Below are 17,299 nucleotides of genomic sequence, written 5' to 3'. Positions count from 1 at the left end.
ATCAATTCTACCTTTTGTGAAACTTTTAAAGTGAAGGTGCCAAGTACAGCTGTTTCTACTTCAGTTCTGTCATGGGAGGCAGTGCCAGATTTCTGTTCGATCGTAAGTGAAGAACATACCAACATTCATCAAAGGATGTTCTTATCCGCTTAGTTCAACTTCTACAAAAAAACATACACAGAATACAGATCATTCTTCTTGCTGAGAGTGTGAACGTCAAAATCATCAAAATTCCAGGGGTAGTAGAAGTAGCATCACACAAACGTTGACCTCAAGGGGTGGCATCATATGACCTTTAACCATGAATCTTAGTACCTAATTAGTTCGGAACTGATGACCACAATAATTCACGAAGACTAGTTCTAATCTAACCTAAAAAGTATCGCTAAATCACAGGGAGATGGGAAAAAAGATTTAGAAAAGCGATTGGGGTCAGATCCAGCTGTGTTAAATCATATAAGCTATATACTGAATATGAAAAATGTTATTGGCTATTGGCTTAATTTAGTTCTTATCAGCGTTAATAAGCTTTCATTTGTAAGAAACTGTAGCACCTGCAAAACAAAGAGGTGAAGGTTTTGTTAAAATACAGCATTCCTCTTAGTGGAAATAAGGAAGGTAACAAGTTTTTAAAAAGTGTATTTTTAAAGTTTGTTATATTTATTGGTGTATTCTAAAGAATGCACAATTATTATTTTACTGAAGAGAAAGCATAACGCCTTACAGAATGTAAACAATGCTTATCAGGAGACTAGTTAGCTTCTGGTGTAGGGCCTGCAGTTCCACCTCTAAAGCTAGAGTAACAGTGTGGTGTTGGGATCTCACGGGGTATGCTCGGGGTAGCAGCTGCTATCTCTGTAGACCCTCAATGATGCCCATGGGTAAGCAAACTTAGTGGGTCAGGGTACCATCCGAAATGATGACAGAATCGGTAGAGGGTTAAAAATATCAGAAAACTTAAATTATAATGGCGTGAATTCATGAATACATCCTTGATGCTGATGTGCTTGGAAGCTCTTCAGGATGTTCCACGCTGCAGTTACGTGGCTGCAGTGTCACATGAAGTTCGCCCTTTATTAACAAGTAAGTTGACAGGCTCTCCAGCTAAAGCTAATACAAATTCCTTTAAAAATCAAAAAGCGATAATGCTGTACTACTGATGGAAAAGCCATGCAATACAACATGTTAAACGACCATTTTTATTAATATTCAAAGGGGGAATGGAGTAGTACGGCTGATTTGAGTAGCTGATTGTGCATGTGGGAACAAGGGACTCTTGTTGCATTTTTGAACATTACATTAGGAAAGGTGTGCCGCAGAAAAGTGTGTATGTATGAATATGGATTTGTGGAGAGCAGACCTAGCTAGCGAGAGACGGAGCACTGAACAACCACCTGAGCCCAGATATACTATACAGTATCATTTCCAATGGGGTAGAATATTTAAGGGGGATATATCCTATAAGATGTACAGTTCTTGGAATGCATGTTTTCCTAAGATCCTTTCAATTGCAGGAGCAGTGCGGCAGCCTTGTTGCTGATTGATTTTTTTCCACACCAAAGATGCATAGATATTGAGGGTCTGTCTTCTGATTTTGCACTACAAGCTAATTTTGTTTCAAGTCTTGCAATGTCCTTACTACTTGTATGGTTCGGCTTTCCTAAGGTAGCCAATTGCTCTCCAGCTATGTACGGCATTGATTTCTTTTGGCCCTGAACTTGATGCAGGTGGACTTGAAGGTGATGGACGCTTAGAGAAAGAACTAAAATAGTCCTCTACATATTTGTACGTGGAAGCTAAATTGCTGGGCACAGCAAACACATGGCGGGGGGTTCTTCAAGACCTAAAAAAAACTTTTCTACGTGTAAAGTCATCAACTTTAGATTTGATAATGGGCATTTATTAGTGCACGTTATTTCTACATGAAACACTTCAATGTGTTATTGTAAAACCTGCGGGTCACAGACTCAGTCCCAAATGAAGCTTCCACAGCCATACATCCTTCCCAACCCACAATAAAAAAGAAATGTTATTTTTTTCAAATAACAGGAACATCTGTTACCATGCTTGTAAACCCCCAGTTGCAGGGCACCCCAGAAGTCGTAATTATTAATTGGTCTTGGTTTTAATATGTCGAGTTTATGAAGCCTGCCCATAGACGACAAACTCGATCTATTCCTTTGTCTTAACGGAAGATCATAAGACATGTAGGTGCATTCTGGCCAAAGAGGTGGTAGGTTTCCAGCAGTGCAACATACAACTGCAAGCATATTTAGTGCAGTTGGAGAGTTATCAGCATTCGTTGGCTGGTTGGAAAGACAGCAGGGCCAGTCTTGAAATGTCTGGGGATAGGTTCCACTGTGCTGAAGCCTTAACTGTTAAGATGCATCCTGATTTATTCGTTATAATGTTATCTCTAGCTCAGTCTATACCAACGAGATCTCAGCTGCTTTTGTTGTATGTGGATAATACAGATCACGTCACACATTTTCCCCTCATTTATGTCACAGAGCATCCAGTGATATATGTAATATACCCAATCAAAATACAGCCCATATATAAAGCATTCTGCTCTGTTGGGTAGTGATTAAGTCTTACCCCCGAAATTAACAAAGGTGAATGATTTGCAAAGAAAATTAATAAGATGCAGCCATTCTTGTGTGACTCTGGGACTTTCTCCACTTGTCAAGTTTTTCCCTAATGAGATTCAGGTTTCTGTTTTCTCCTCTCTAGTCCATTGAAAAGATAACAGTGCAGTGACGTGCAAATATATAGCATTAAAAACATGTAAACATAAATTAAATCATTTAAAAAAGTAATTTATACAAATACATGCGACTTTAAAACATGAACAAATAATAAAACATAATTTTTTTAAATAGATTTAAGTATATTTAAGTATATTTATTATAATGATAAAAGTGATTCTTAAAAATCAAATGCATTATCATTAATTCAAAATGAATAATAAAACACAATATAAGAATACATCATACATAAGAAAGTCATAAAAAGTATAAACATTGTAGAGCATATTTATAAAACTGTGGCGCAGTGCAAAATGTCATCTTGCTGCACTGCCTAACAGGGAAATGGCAGGAATGTGACGTATTTAAGGAAAATACAGTGCATTTCTGTCTTTTCCTCTACATTGACAAACTTTAGACATCTTAGCACCAACACAGGCACCCTTGCACCATGGTGCATGAGTGCCTTTGTTGCATGCATGATTGTTTTTGTGCAGGAAGGGATAAGGAAATAAAGGAAATAAGGAAAATGTTTCCTTATTTTAGGTTTATGAAGCACTAACCTTAGGTTCTATATTGAAAGGAACCCCCTCATTTTGTTCATTTCTAAGGCTTATTTTACAGCTTTGAATTCGTCAGTATAGCTTCAGATGTGCCGTATCTTTGCCATAAATACAGAATACTAGCACTTTATTTGTTTATTAGAACACTGTGGGAATCAATTTGCAGTTGAACACTGGATATTTAAACAGGCTGCTGTTGAAAGTACTTGTTTTACTCAGAATATCCAACTTTATTCTCATATTGCTGTGGATGTTTATGTGCATCTAGAGAAAATTTTCTCATTTTAGCATCTGGAGCACCTTTCATAACGTTTATAAGAAAATCATTAGGGAAACAGTTTACTCTCAAACATGGCTCAGCAATGTCCAGCAACGATTAGCATATTTGTTGGGCAAAATTATGGTAACACCAACAGATTTATATAATGACTAAAATCCTTTGATGTGTTTCTTTCTCTCACCCTCTTATAAAGGATTTCACTACATGTATTTCAATGGAGACCATGTATCTAAGTCCTGTAATGGGACCCCTCTACATGCATCTTGGGTTGGGTAGTGGCCACCCTACCCCCTTAACCCCTTCCCCGCCACGGACGTAATGGTTACGTCCATGGCAGCGCCCGTGTGGCGCCATGGACGTAACCATTACGTCCTGGGACTGGCAGTCGGGGGAAGCGCTAGCGCTTCCCCCGAGGGCCGCCCCCCAACACCCCCAGGCCAGGGCTGAAAGGGGAATCCCTTCCCCTTTCACGACCACCCCCCCCACCCCCCCCCCCATGACGTCAGCGCGCGATTGCGCGCTGATTTCAGGGAAAGGGGGAAAGACGCGCTGGAAGCCATTTGCTTCCAGCGCGTCTAAGGGAGAAGGTGAGTTTTTCACCTTCGTGCGGGGTGGGGGTGCTCTCAGAGAGGCATCGAGGGAAAGGAAAGGGTTTTCCTTTCCCTCGATGTCTCTTTGAGCATTCCTGCTGCCCGATCGCGATGCGATCGGGCAGCAGGAATGCCCACTAGACACCAGGGATTTCAGTATGTGTGTGTGTGTGTGTGCTTATTAGTGTAGGGGAGCGACCCCTTGGGCAAGGGTCGCTCCCCTTTGGGGGCACATGTATGTTACGTCGTTTCTGCCCCCCCTGGGGGCAGATTGGCCCTATTTTTAGGCCGATCTGCCCCCAAGGGGGGCAGAAAGCCACTAGACACCAGGGATTTTATTGTTGATGTGTATTTTTTGTGTTGGGGGGCGGCCCCTTGGGCAAGGGTCGCCCCCAGGGGCCCTCATGTATTTTTGGGCAGTTCTGCCCCCCTTGGGGGCAGAGAGGCCTATTTTTTTTAGGCCTTTCTGCCCCCAAGGGGGGCAGAATCCCAATAGCGCCAGAAATAGTATGTATGTATGTGTGCTTTGTGTTGGGGGGTGGCCCCTTGGGCAAGGGTCGCTCCCCCCAGGGGCGCAATGTATTTATTGTCATTTCTGCCCCCCTTGGGGGCAGATTGGCCCTATTTTTAGGCCGATCTGCCCCCAAGGGGGGCAGAAAGCCACTAGACACCAGGGATTTTATTGTTGATTTTTATTTTTTGTGTTGGGGGGTGGCCCCTTGGGCAAGGGTCGCCCCCATGGGCCCACATGTATTTTTGGGCAGTTCTGCCCCCCTTGGGGGCAGAGAGGCCTATTTTTTTTAGGCCTTTCTGCCCCCAAGGGGGGCAGAATCCCAATAGCGCCAGAAAGATATGTTTGTATGTGTGCTTTGTGTTGGGGGGTGGCCCCTTGGGCAAGGGTCGCTCCCCCCGGGGGCGCAATGTATTTATCGTCGTTTCTGCAACCCTTGGGGGCAGATTGGCCCTATTTGTACGCCGATCTGCCCCCAAGGGGGGCAGAAAGCCACTAGACACCAGGGATTTTATTGTTGGTTTTTATTTTTTGTGTTGGGGGGCGGCCCCTTGGGCAAGGGTCGCCCCCAGGGGCCCACATGTATTTTTGGGCAGTTCTGCCCCCCTAGGGGGCAGATATGCCTATTTTTTAGGCCTTTCTGTCCCCAAGGGGGGCAGAATCCCCATAGCGCCAGGGATACTATGAGTGTGTGTGTGCTTTGTGTGGGGGTGTGGCCCCTTGGGCAAGGGTGGCCCCCCCCCAAAGGGTGCAATGTAATCTGGGCGATTTCTGCCCCCTCCCCTTGGGGGTAGATTGGCCTATTTTTTTTTAGGCCCATCTTCCCCCAAGCAGAGAAGACTAGACACAGGGGAAAATGAAAAAATGGTTAGTGGCGGAGTGTTTGTCAACTGGCGAAGTATTTTCTTTTATGATAATAACAGTTTTTCTCCTTTTTGTTTTAGTTCAAAGCTTTTGCTGACTTTGCTGTGGCTTGTTGCAGTTTTGGCAGTAGTTGTCCTGCGGTTTGCGTAGTTGCATGTTTTAGGTAAGTAAATAAATTTACTGTAAGTGAGTATTGTTGCAATGCATGAATGACATGTTTGTAGGTGGTGTACTGAATGCAGGATTGTGTGTGAAATTGTCCTTAGAGTTATGCACAATGATTATTGTGTTGTCTTATGTCTAATTTGCTTTTTTTTTCTCTTTTTAGTGGGATATCGTTGGTGATTGCTGTGGCTGTGCAGAGTAGTTGCTGGTGAGTCAAGCTTTTTCAGGCAAGTGAGCAGTATAGTTTTTGAGTTTATAATTCTTAGTGATAAACCTATACTTTGTTACTTATCTTACACAGTGCTGGTTGTTGGTGGTGTATTTGTCCAGTTAATTTTAGTAGGAAGGATCATGGCCAGCCGTAGGATGACCGCTCAGCAGGTTGTTAGTGTGCTTTTTGAGTCATCTTCTGACCATGAATATGAGACTGACTCTGCATCTGAGGCAGAGGAGGAAGTGCAGGATTCTGGAAGTGAATTTTCTGTCAGAGATGAATCATCTGATGATGAAGCCACTCTCAGTGCTGATGAAGGGCCTGTTTTAGAGGAGGACAGTGATGTGCCAATGGTGCAGGAACCAGCGGCTGAAAGGCTTCCCATTGGAAGACCTGACGCATGGGTTGCACCAAACATGGAGCAGCCACAGTTGCCTGCGTTTACTGGTTTTCCAGGGTGTCGAGTTAATACGGAAAACTTTTTGCCCGTCAACTTTTTTGAGTTGTTTATGGACGATATATTTTTGGAAGAGATTGTTGAGCAGACTAATTTGTATGCAGAGCAGTTTTTGAGGGACAACGCTGCCAGACTTAGGCCACACTCTAGAGCTAGCCGGTGGATTCCCACAAATCTGGAAGAGTTGAAAAAGTTCTTGGGTTTAACTTTTTTGATGGGGCTGATAAGGAAGCCGTCGCTGTCTTCATATTGGTCTACTAGTCCCTTGATGGCAACTGCTATATTTCCTGCCATCATGAGTCGTAACCAGTATGAGCTTCTTCTTCGGATGTTGCATTTTGTAGATAATGCTTTAGCCTTGCCACGAGATCATCCTGATTCTGACCGTCTTTTTAAGATTAGACCTGTCCTTGATCATTTGGTAGATGGGTTTTTAGAGATCTATGTTCCAGGGAAAGAAATATCTGTAGATGAGTCTTTGGTCCTGTTCAAGGGTCGTTTGGTTTTTAGGCAGTACATTCCTAGCAAGAGGGCACGGTATGGAATTAAATTGTATATGCTGTCAGAAAGTAGTACAGGATATGTTTATAATTTCCGGGTCTACACTGGTAGGGATTCCAATATTGACCCCCCTGGTTGTCCTCCCACTTTTGGAGTTAGTGAGAAAATTGTGTGGGAACTTGGTAGACGACTGTTTAACAAAGGTCACCATTTATATGTAGATAACTTCTACACTGGAGTTCGGTTGTTCAAGGAGTTGTTCAGAGTGGACACTGTTGCTTGTGGCACAATCCGCTCTAATCGGAAAGGCTATCCAAAAGAGCTTGTCTGTAAAAAACTTGAGAAGGGACAGTGCAGTGCCTTGCGGAATGATGAGCTGCTAGCTCTGAAATTTGTAGACAAGAGGGATGTATACATGCTAAGCACCATCCATGATGAGAGTACTTCACCTGTGGCTGTTTGGGGTCAGGTTGCCGAAGTGCGCAAACCTGTGTGCATCTTAGACTATAATAAGCACATGGGTGGTGTTGATAGAGTAGATCAGAGGTTAGAACCTTACACTGCTGCTCGTAAGTCTTATGTGTGGTATAAGAAATTAGCGCTTCACTTGTTCCACTTGGCAACTTTTAATGCTTTTGTTGTGTTTAAGGATAGTTCTCCAGAGTCAAGGATGACATTTGTGAAATTTCAGGAGTCTATCATAGCTAGCCTTGTTGTGCTGGAACAGGCAAGAGTTCCTAGAGAAGCAGTGGTGGAGGATGTGGCTAGATTGAAAGATCGTCACTTTGCTGAGCACATTCCTCCCACGGCCCAAAAAAACTTTCCTGCTAAGAGATGTAGAGTCTGTGCTCGAAGAGGTATCAGGAAGGAGACTAGGATGTACTGCCCTGATTGTCCTTCAAAGCCTGGGCTGTGTGTGGGTGGCTGTTTCAGGAGCTACCACACACAGAAGAATTATTGGGAAATTCCGTGAGCGTAAACTGGTGTTTTATATTTTTATATGTTTGGTTTCACGGTTGGCATTAGTCATGTATTCAGTTAGAGCTTTTGTGTTTGTAGTTTTGTACTAATTTATGATTAGTGGTTTCTTTGTTGTTTAAAAACAAAAAAAAGGGGATGGCATGTGTAGAGTGGCGCTTGGCTGGCGGCGTGGGTGTGGTGGCGCTTGGCTGGCGGTGTGTGTGGGGTGGCGCTTGGCTGGCGGTGTGTGTGGGGTGGCGCTTGGCTGGCGGTGTGTGTGGGGTGGAACTTGGCTGGCGGTGTGTGTGGGGTGGCGCTGGGCTGGCGGTGTGTGTGGGGTGGCGCTTGGCTGGTGGTGTGGGTGGGGTGGCGCTTGGCTGGTGGTGTGGCGCTTGGCTGGCAGTGCCGGCCAAACGCCAGTCCACACACTCATCAGCTGGTGTGATTGCTGTATCAGGCATGTGGGCGTATGAAAGTGATGGGCCCTTGACTGGCGCTGTCTGTGGATGCGAGTCTTGTAATGTGCTGGGCCCGTGGCTGGCGGCGTGAATGGTCTAGTGCATGTCATGTATGAAAGGTGTGTGAATGGACTGTAAAGCGGTTGGTGCCTTGTCGTGGCTTTACAGCTCACGAGCTGTGAGTCATTGGTTCAGTTTTTTGGCCTTTCAGTTATTACCAGTGCATTTCACTTTTGTGAAATCTCTTGTTAATAAAATTTGATCTACTGAACCATCACTCACCCTCGTGCCAAATCCAACCAGTATGTGTGGTACAAATGACAAAACCTGCTCCGCTGTAATCAGGCGTCGCAGCACACTTGAGACACGCTAGGTGCCTCAGGTGGGACCCCGATGATGAAGCATGCCACCAACTTGGTTGGTGGGTGAGGGGTCTTCTTCACATAACCTAAGTGTGTTTCTTTTCACAATTTTAGTGTTTGGCACATCATGGACGTATGTGCACACATCAAAGTGATATATTCCAAAAATACCTGTGTTTGGGGGGGAGGGCCCACCTATGTTTTTGGTCCTGGGTGCGGCCGTCATGTAGGGAAACCTACAAAATCCAGAAACTTTTTAAAACTAGGCACCCCAAGGAGTCTAGGGAGGTGTGGCTTGTGTGGCTCCCCCAACATTTTCTTACCCAGACTCCTCTGTAAACCTCACAATTTGCATAAAAAAGCATATTTTCCTGATTTTTCTTAGTAGGATCACCGCTCCAGCACAAAATTCCTACTCCCCAGTTTTCCCCTCAGCCTCCCAAGTAAAATGACACCTCACTTATGTGGGTCCCCAAAGCAGAGTCCGTCTAAAGATGTATAAAAGAATATGCCCTTATAAACTTGCTGTGCTATCCCTTCTATCCCTTCAGGATTTGGGCCTTATTATGTTGCAGGCACCTGGGCCACCCACACAAGTGAGGTATCATTTTTATCGGGAGACTTGGGGGAACGCTGGGTGGAAGGAAATTTGTGGCTCCTATCAGATTCCAGAACTTTCTGCCACAGAAATGTGAGGAACATGTGTTTTTTTAGCCAAATTTTGAGGTTTGCAAAGGATTCTGGGTAACAGAACCTGGTCCGAGCCCCGCAAGTCACCCCTCCTTGGATTCCCCTAGGTCTCTAGTTTTCAGAAATGCACAGGTTTGGTAGGTTTCCCTAGGCGCCGGGTGAGCTACAGGCCAAAATCCACAGGTAGGCACTGTTTTCTCCCAAAATTTTGGATGTGTCCACGTTGCGCTTTGGGGTGTTTCCTGTCGCCGGCGCTAGGCCTACCCACGCAAGTGAGGTATCATTTTTATCGGGAGACTTGGGGGAACGCTGGGTGGAAGGAAATTTGTAGCTCCTCTCAGATTCCAGAACTTTCTGCCACAGAAATGTGAGGAACATGTGTTTTTTTAGCCAAATTTTGAGGTTTGCAAAGGATTCTGGGTAACAGAACCTGATCCGAGCCCCGCAAGTCACCCCTCCTTGGATTCCCCTAGGTCTCTAGTTTTCAGAAATGCACAGGTTTGGTAGGTTTCCCTAGGTGGCGGCTGAGCTAGTGGCCAAAATCTACAGGTAGGCACTTTGCAAAAAACACCTCTGTTTTTTCCCAAAATTTAGGATGTGTCCACGTTGCGCTTTGGGGTGTTTCCAGTCGCCGGCGCTAGGCCTACCCACGCAAGTGAGGTATCATTTTTATCGGGAGACTTGGGGGAACGCTGGGTGGAAGGAAATTTGTAGCTCCTCTCAGATTCCAGAACTTTCTGCCACAGAAATGTGAGGAACATGTGTTTTTTTAGCCAAATTTTGAGGTTTGCAAAGGATTCTGGGTAACAGAACCTGGTCCGAGCCCCGCAAGTCACCCCTCCTTGGATTCCCCTAGGTCTCTAGTTTTCAGAAATGCACAGGTTTGGTAGGTTTCCCTAGGTGGCGGCTGAGCTAGAGGCCAAAATCTACAGGTAGGCACTTCGCAAAAAACACCTCTGTTTTTTTCAAAAATTTAGGATGTGTCCACGTTGCGCTTTGGGGTGTTTCCTGTCGCCAGCGCTAGGCCTACCCACGCAAGTGAGGTATCATTTTTATCGGGAGACTTGGGGGAACGCTGGGTGGAAGGAAATTTGTAGCTCTTCTCAGATTCCAGAACTTTCTGCCACAGAAATGTGAGGAACATGTGTTTTTTTAGCCAAATTTTGAGGTTTGCAAAGGATTCTGGGTAACAGAACCTGGTCCGAGCCCCGCAAGTCACCCCTCCTTGGATTCCCCTAGGTCTCTAGTTTTCAGAAATGCACAGGTTTGGTAGGTTTCCCTAGGTGGCGGCTGAGCTAGAGGCCAAAATCTACAGGTAGGCACTTCGCAAAAAACACCTCTGTTTTTTTCCAAAATTTAGGATGTGTCCACGTTGCGCTTTGGGGTGTTTCCTGTCGCCGGCGCTAGGCCTACCCACGCAAGTGAGGTATCATTTTTATCGGGAGACTTGGGGGAACGCTGGGTGGAAGGAAATTTGTAGCTCCTCTCAGATTCCAGAACTTTCTGCCACAGAAATGTGAGGAACATGTGTTTTTTTAGCCAAATTTTGAGGTTTGCAAAGGATTCTGGGTAACAGAACCTGGTCCGAGCCCCGCAAGTCACCCCTCCTTGGATTCCCCTAGGTCTCTAGTTTTCAGAAATGCACAGGTTTGGTAGGTTTCCCTAGGTGCCGGCTGAGCTAGAGGCCAAAATCTACAGGTAGGCACTTCGCAAAAAACACCTCTGTTTTTTTCCAAAATTTAGGATGTGTCCACGTTGCGCTTTGGGGTGTTTCCTGTCGCCGGCGCTAGGCCTACCCACACAAGTGAGGTATCATTTTTATCGGGCGACTTGGGGGAACGCTGGGTGGAAGGAAATTTGTAGCTCCTCTCAGATTCCAGAACTTTCTGCCACAGAAATATGAGGGACATGTGTTTTTTTAGCCAAATTTTGAGGTTTGCAAAGGATTCTGGGTAACAGAACCTGGTCCGAGCCCCGCAAGTCAGCCCTCCTTGGATTCCCCTAGGTCTCTAGTTTTCAGAAATGCACAGGTTTGGTAGGTTGCCCTAGGTGCCGGCTGAGCTAGAGGCCAAAATCTACAGGTAGGCACTTCGCAAAAAACACCTCTGTTTTTTTCCAAAATTTAGGATGTGTCCACGTTGCGCTTTGGGGTGTTTCCTGTCGCCGGCGCTAGGCCTACCCACGCAAGTGAGGTATCATTTTTATCGGGAGACTTGGGGGAACGCTGGGTGGAAGGAAATTTGTAGCTCCTCTCAGATTCCAGAACTTTCTGCCACAGAAATGTGAGGAACATGTGTTTTTTTAGCCAAATTTTGAGGTTTGCAAAGGATTCTGGGTAACAGAACCTGGTCCGAGCCCCGCAAGTCACCCCTCCTTGGATTCCCCTAGGTCTCTAGTTTTCAGAAATGCATAGGTTTGGTAGGTTTCCCTAGGTGGCGGCTGAGCTAGAGGCCAAAATCTACAGGTAGTCACTTTGCTAAAAACAGCTCTGTTTTCTGTGATATGTCCACGTTGTGTTTTGGGGCATATCCTGTCGCGGGCGCTAGGCCTACCCACACAAGTGAGGTATCATTTTTATCGGGAGACGTGGGGGAACGCTGGGTGGAAGGAAATTTGTGGCTCCTCTCAGATTCCAGAACTTTCTGCCACAGAAATGTGAGGAACATGTGTTTTTTTGCCAAATTTTGAGGTTTGCAAAGGATTCTGGGTAACAGAACCTGGTCCGAGCCACACAAGTCACCCCTCCTTGGATTCCCCTAGGTCTCTAGTTTTCAGAAATGCATAGGTTTGGTAGGTTTCCCTCGGTGGCGGCTGAGCTAGAGGCCAAAATCTACAGGTAGTCACTTTGCCAAAAACAGCTCTGTTTTCTGTGATATGTCCACGTTGTGTTTTGGGGCATATCCTGTCGCGGGCGCTAGGCCTACCCACACAAGTGAGGTATCATTTTTATCGGGAGACGTGGGGGAACGCTGGGTGGAAGGAAATTTGTGGCTCTTCTCAGATTCCAGAACTTTCTGCCACAGAAATGTGAGGAACATGTGTTTTTTTAGCCAAATTTTGAGGTTTGCAAAGGATTCTGGGTAACAGAACCTGGTCCGAGCCCCGCAAGTCACCCCTCCTTGGATCCCCCTAGGTCTCTAGTTTTCAGAAATGCACAGGTTTGGTAGGTTTCCCTAGGTGGCGGCTGAGCTAGAGGCCAAAATCTACAGGTAGTCACTTTGCTAAAAACAGCTCTGTTTTCTGTGATATGTCCACGTTGTGTTTTGGGGCATATCCTGTCGCGGGCGCTAGGCCTACCCACACAAGTGAGGTATCATTTTTATCGGGAGACGTGGGGGAACGCTGGGTGGAAGGAAATTTGTGGCTCCTCTCAGATTCCAGAACTTTCTGCCACAGAAATGTGAGGAACATGTGTTTTTTTAGCCAAATTTTGAGGTTTGCAAAGGATTCTGGGTAACAGAACCTGGTCCGAGCCACACAAGTCACCCCTCCTTGGATTCCCCTAGGTCTCTAGTTTTCAGAAATGCATAGGTTTGGTAGGTTTCCCTAGGTGGCGGCTGAGCTAGAGGCCAAAATCTACAGGTAGTCACTTTGCTAAAAACAGCTCTGTTTTCTGTGATATGTCCACGTTGTGTTTTGGGGCATATCCTGTCGCGGGCGCTAGGCCCACCCACACAAGTGAGGTATCATTTTTATCGGGAGACGTGGGGGAACGCTGGGTGGAAGGAAATTTGTGGCTCCTCTCAGATTCCAGAACTTTCTGCCACAGAAATGTGAGGAACATGTGTTTTTTTAGCCAAATTTTGAGGTTTGCAAAGGATTCTGGGTAACAGAACCTGGTCCGAGCCCCACAAGTCACCCCTCCTTGGATCCCCCTAGGTCTCTAGTTTTCAGAAATGCACAGGTTTGGTAGGTTTCCCTAGGTGGCGGCTGAGCTAGAGGCCAAAATCTACAGGTAGTCACTTTGCTAAAAACAGCTCTGTTTTCTGTGATGTGTCCAGGTTGTGTTTTGGGGCATATCCTGTCGCGGGCGCTAGGCCTACCCACACAAGTGAGGTATCATTTTTATCGGGAGACGTGGGGGAATGCTGGGTGGAAGGAAATTTGTTGCTCCTCTCAGATTTCAGAACTTTCTGCCACAGAAATGTGAGGAACATGTGTTTTTTTAGCCAAATTTTGAGGTTTGCAAAGGATTCTGGGTAACAGAACCTGGTCCGAGCCACACAAGTCGCCCCTCCTTGGATTCCCCTAGGTCTCTAGTTTTCAGAAATGCACAGGTTTGGTAGGTTTCCCTAGGTGGCGGCTGAGCTAGAGGCCAAAATCTACAGGTAGTCACTTTGCTAAAAACAGCTCTGTTTTCTGTGATGTGTCCACGTTGTGTTTTGGGGCATATCCTGTCGCGGGCGCTAGGCCTACCCAAACAAGTGAGGTATCATTTTTATCGGGAGACTTGGGGGTACACAGAATAGCAAAACAAGTGTTATTGCCCCTTGTCTTTCTCTACATTTATTCCTTCCAAATATAGGGGTGTGTGTAAAAAAGACATCTATTTGAGAAATTCCATGTAATTCACGTGCTACTATGGTCACCCCGGAATTCAGAGATGTGCAAATAACCACTGCTCCTCAACACCTTATCTTGTGCCCTTTTTGGAAATGCAAAGGTTTTCTTGATAGCTATTTTTTACTCCTTATATTTCAGCAAATGAATTACTGTATACCCGGTATAGAATGAAAACGCACTGCAGGGTGCAGCTCATTTATTGGCTCTGGGTTCCTCGGGTTCTTGATGAACCTACAAACCCTATATATCCCCGCAACCAGAGGAGTCCAGCAGACGTAACGGTATATTGCTTTCGATAATCTGACATTGCAGGGAAAAGTTACAGAGTAAAAAGTAGAGAAAAATTAATGTTTTTTTTCACCTCAATTTCAATATTTTTCTTTTTCAGCTGTTATTTTCTGTAGGAAACCCTTGTAGGATCTACACAAATGACCCCTTGCTGAATTCAGAATTTTGTCTACTTTTCAGAAATGTTTAGGTTTCTGGGATCCAGCATTGGTTTCATGACCATTCCGGTCACTGACTGGAAGGAGGCTGAAAGCACAAAAAATTGCACAAATGGGGTATGCCCCAGTAAAATGCCAAAATTGTGTTGAAAAATTGGGTTGCCTGTTCCTGAAAGCTGGGAAGCTGCTGAGTTTAGCACCGCAAACCCTTTGTTGATGCCATTTTCAGGGGAAAAACCACAAGCCGTCTTCGGCAGCCCCTTTTTCCAATTTTTTTGAAAAAAACGAAATTTTCACTGTATTTTGGCCAATTTCTTGGCCTCCTTCAGGGGAACCCACAATGTCTGAGTACCTTTAGAATCCCTAGGATGTTGGAAAAAAAGGACGCAAATTTGGCTTGGTTAGCTTATGTGGACAAAAAGTTATGAGGGCCTAAGCGCGAACTGCCCCAAATAGGCAAAAAAAGGCCTGGCACAGGAGGGGGAAAAGGCCTGGCAGCGAAGTGGTTAAAATGTTTTTAATTCATTTTCAGAATGCAGGGACCATGTCCTTGAGTCCGATTCTGGCTGCCACAACATATTGTTCAGGTCGTGTCAAGCCATTGTTCAGGCTTTTCATTAGTAATCCATTTTTTAAAGTTAATTTGAGAGCATTGTGGTCACTGTCTGGTCAAGCCACAATCTCAAAATCTGCTGCATTTCCACAGATCAATATCAATAATAATGTCATCTATTCTGCTCTGTTGATTGCCTCTCTTAAAGGTAAAACCAGGGAGGTTATCAGACTTAAATCGGTTATCAGTTACGGGCACGTAGGTCACAGGACAGGATAATAGACATTAGCTGCATTGCAGAGATCAACCAAGATTGAAAAGATTTAGAGGCCAACCTCTGAATTCTCCTTGCCCCATCCTCCATATCGATGGCCAATGATAGGCCACCTGGGAGCTCAAAAGTGGTATTGAAATCACCAGCGATTATGAGTTTGACATTGTATATGCTTTCAACCAGATTCTGGGCAAGCAATTGTAATGTAGGTGATTCTTTACTTTACTTCTGTGTACTGTTCAATTGTATATATTATACACATTTACCTAACAACTTTTACTACCCTTCAGGGTCAGGCCAAGGTGTCTTTACTATTAATGTCTATATTTTTTATGGACATATTTAACAAATTCCTTATCCATATCAATAAACTCCCAGAGGGTTAACCAGCTTTAGACAAAACTGTCTAAAGCTGAAATTGGTGTAACCTTCTCTAATAACTTGCTCTAGTGCCCATGTCTCCTAAAGTAAGATAATATCAAATTGGTTGATGTAAAGGCCCCACTCAAGCTCTTTAAGTTTTGAGCAAAGACCAGCTACATTCCAGGACAGCAGAGAATAAGCCAATAAAAATACTCTTTTGTTGACGATTGCTGGTCTTGAAAATGAATAACTATCTGAAAGGAAGAACCTTGTGTAGCTGTATCTAGACTAGATTCTTGGCTACATAGCCCATTCAAAATATGTGACTGGCATTGGACGGCACATTGGAATAACAGAGCATCATAAATAATAGATAAAGACAGGATAGGATTTTGTGCTTCATTTACAGATGAAATTGACATTACAGGAATCCTAGGATGCGAGTCATGAAGTTCCTTTTTTGTTAAAAATGGACACCCTGTGATTAGTTTCAAAGGTTTAGGAGAGACATCCAGAAATAGCTTTGTTAGTGTTGTTTCCAGAAATTGGCACAGTGCAGTGCAGTCAATCAATTTCTCTAAGGGTAGATAATGAGCCCTCATCATTGAGGAGCTCATTAGCTTTTAATTTTACATGACAACACTTCCCCTTGTGGATGTTTAAAGAAGGCAACATGCTGGATTTCTTAGAGAGCTATGATCCAGGGCAGGGCCAGCTTTGGCGCGGGTGGCTTACACCTGGCAAATGGGCCCCTCATCTCTCAATAGCCTCCTTTTCACATACATTCATTTGTTGTAAAGCACTTGCAAAGGCTGGCTTTACTAATCCACTCAGCTATCCACATAAAATATAGCTCTGTTCTTTGCAGCAGGCATATTAACCCTCTACGCTTCTTTATGGCGAGTCAAAGCTGTTGTTAGGCAAAACTCCCATCCCTCTCCCTAGCAGGAACATTAATCACAAGAGGTATCTTGACATTCTGTTTCCTGAAGGCTGGATGCACAAGAAACTTGTTAGCATGTGCTTTTAAATCGCACGTTTTTGTAAGTTATTGCAACACAGCGCCTCCCTGAGGTCAGCACCCCCCAATCCAGGTCAGCACCCAGTGCAGCCGCCTCGCACCGTCCTAAAGCTGGCCCTGATCCAGGGACATTTGCTGGACAGCTGGCGTAAGAATCCGATGCACTTTTTTAATTGAATGTTCGAGACAGTGGGCGGGTGTGTTCTACCCTCCAATGCCAAAAGGCCATTAATTATATCCTGGTTTTTCAGTGACAGTTTGATGTCATCATAAATACTATGAGAGTTAACCAAATGTTTCACTAAGGTAATATCGGAATGAATTAATGAAAAACATTTACGTTTCTCTCGGATCCAGTGTGTCAACTTATTTACCAATGATTCAAATGAATTAATTCTGTGATCAAGCCGTGTTTTGTATGCAGGTTGCCTGTTTTCTGGACATGGTGAGAAAGAAGATTTGTATAATGGGGGAGTAAAAAAATGCAGTTTTGCTGCCCTTTGGTCATTTGTATAATCTATAATAATTGGGTGTGTTGGGAACCATGTTCGACCTTCCCCTTCTGCTATGTTGCCAATCACTCCCATCAGAATGAGTCCTTTCAACATCGCCCATGGCTCGATAAGCTGGAGTACCTACATTTGTTTGACCCCCTGCGCATTGCTTCCGGAGCATTTGGAACATGAACGTCAGATGATCTGTTCCCCTCTACATGCA

This window comes from Pleurodeles waltl, chromosome 4_2 (genome assembly GCF_031143425.1).
Source record: "Pleurodeles waltl isolate 20211129_DDA chromosome 4_2, aPleWal1.hap1.20221129, whole genome shotgun sequence".
In the NCBI taxonomy this organism is placed as follows: Eukaryota; Metazoa; Chordata; class Amphibia; order Caudata; family Salamandridae; genus Pleurodeles; species Pleurodeles waltl.
Note: the sequence above shows the minus strand (reverse complement) of the source record.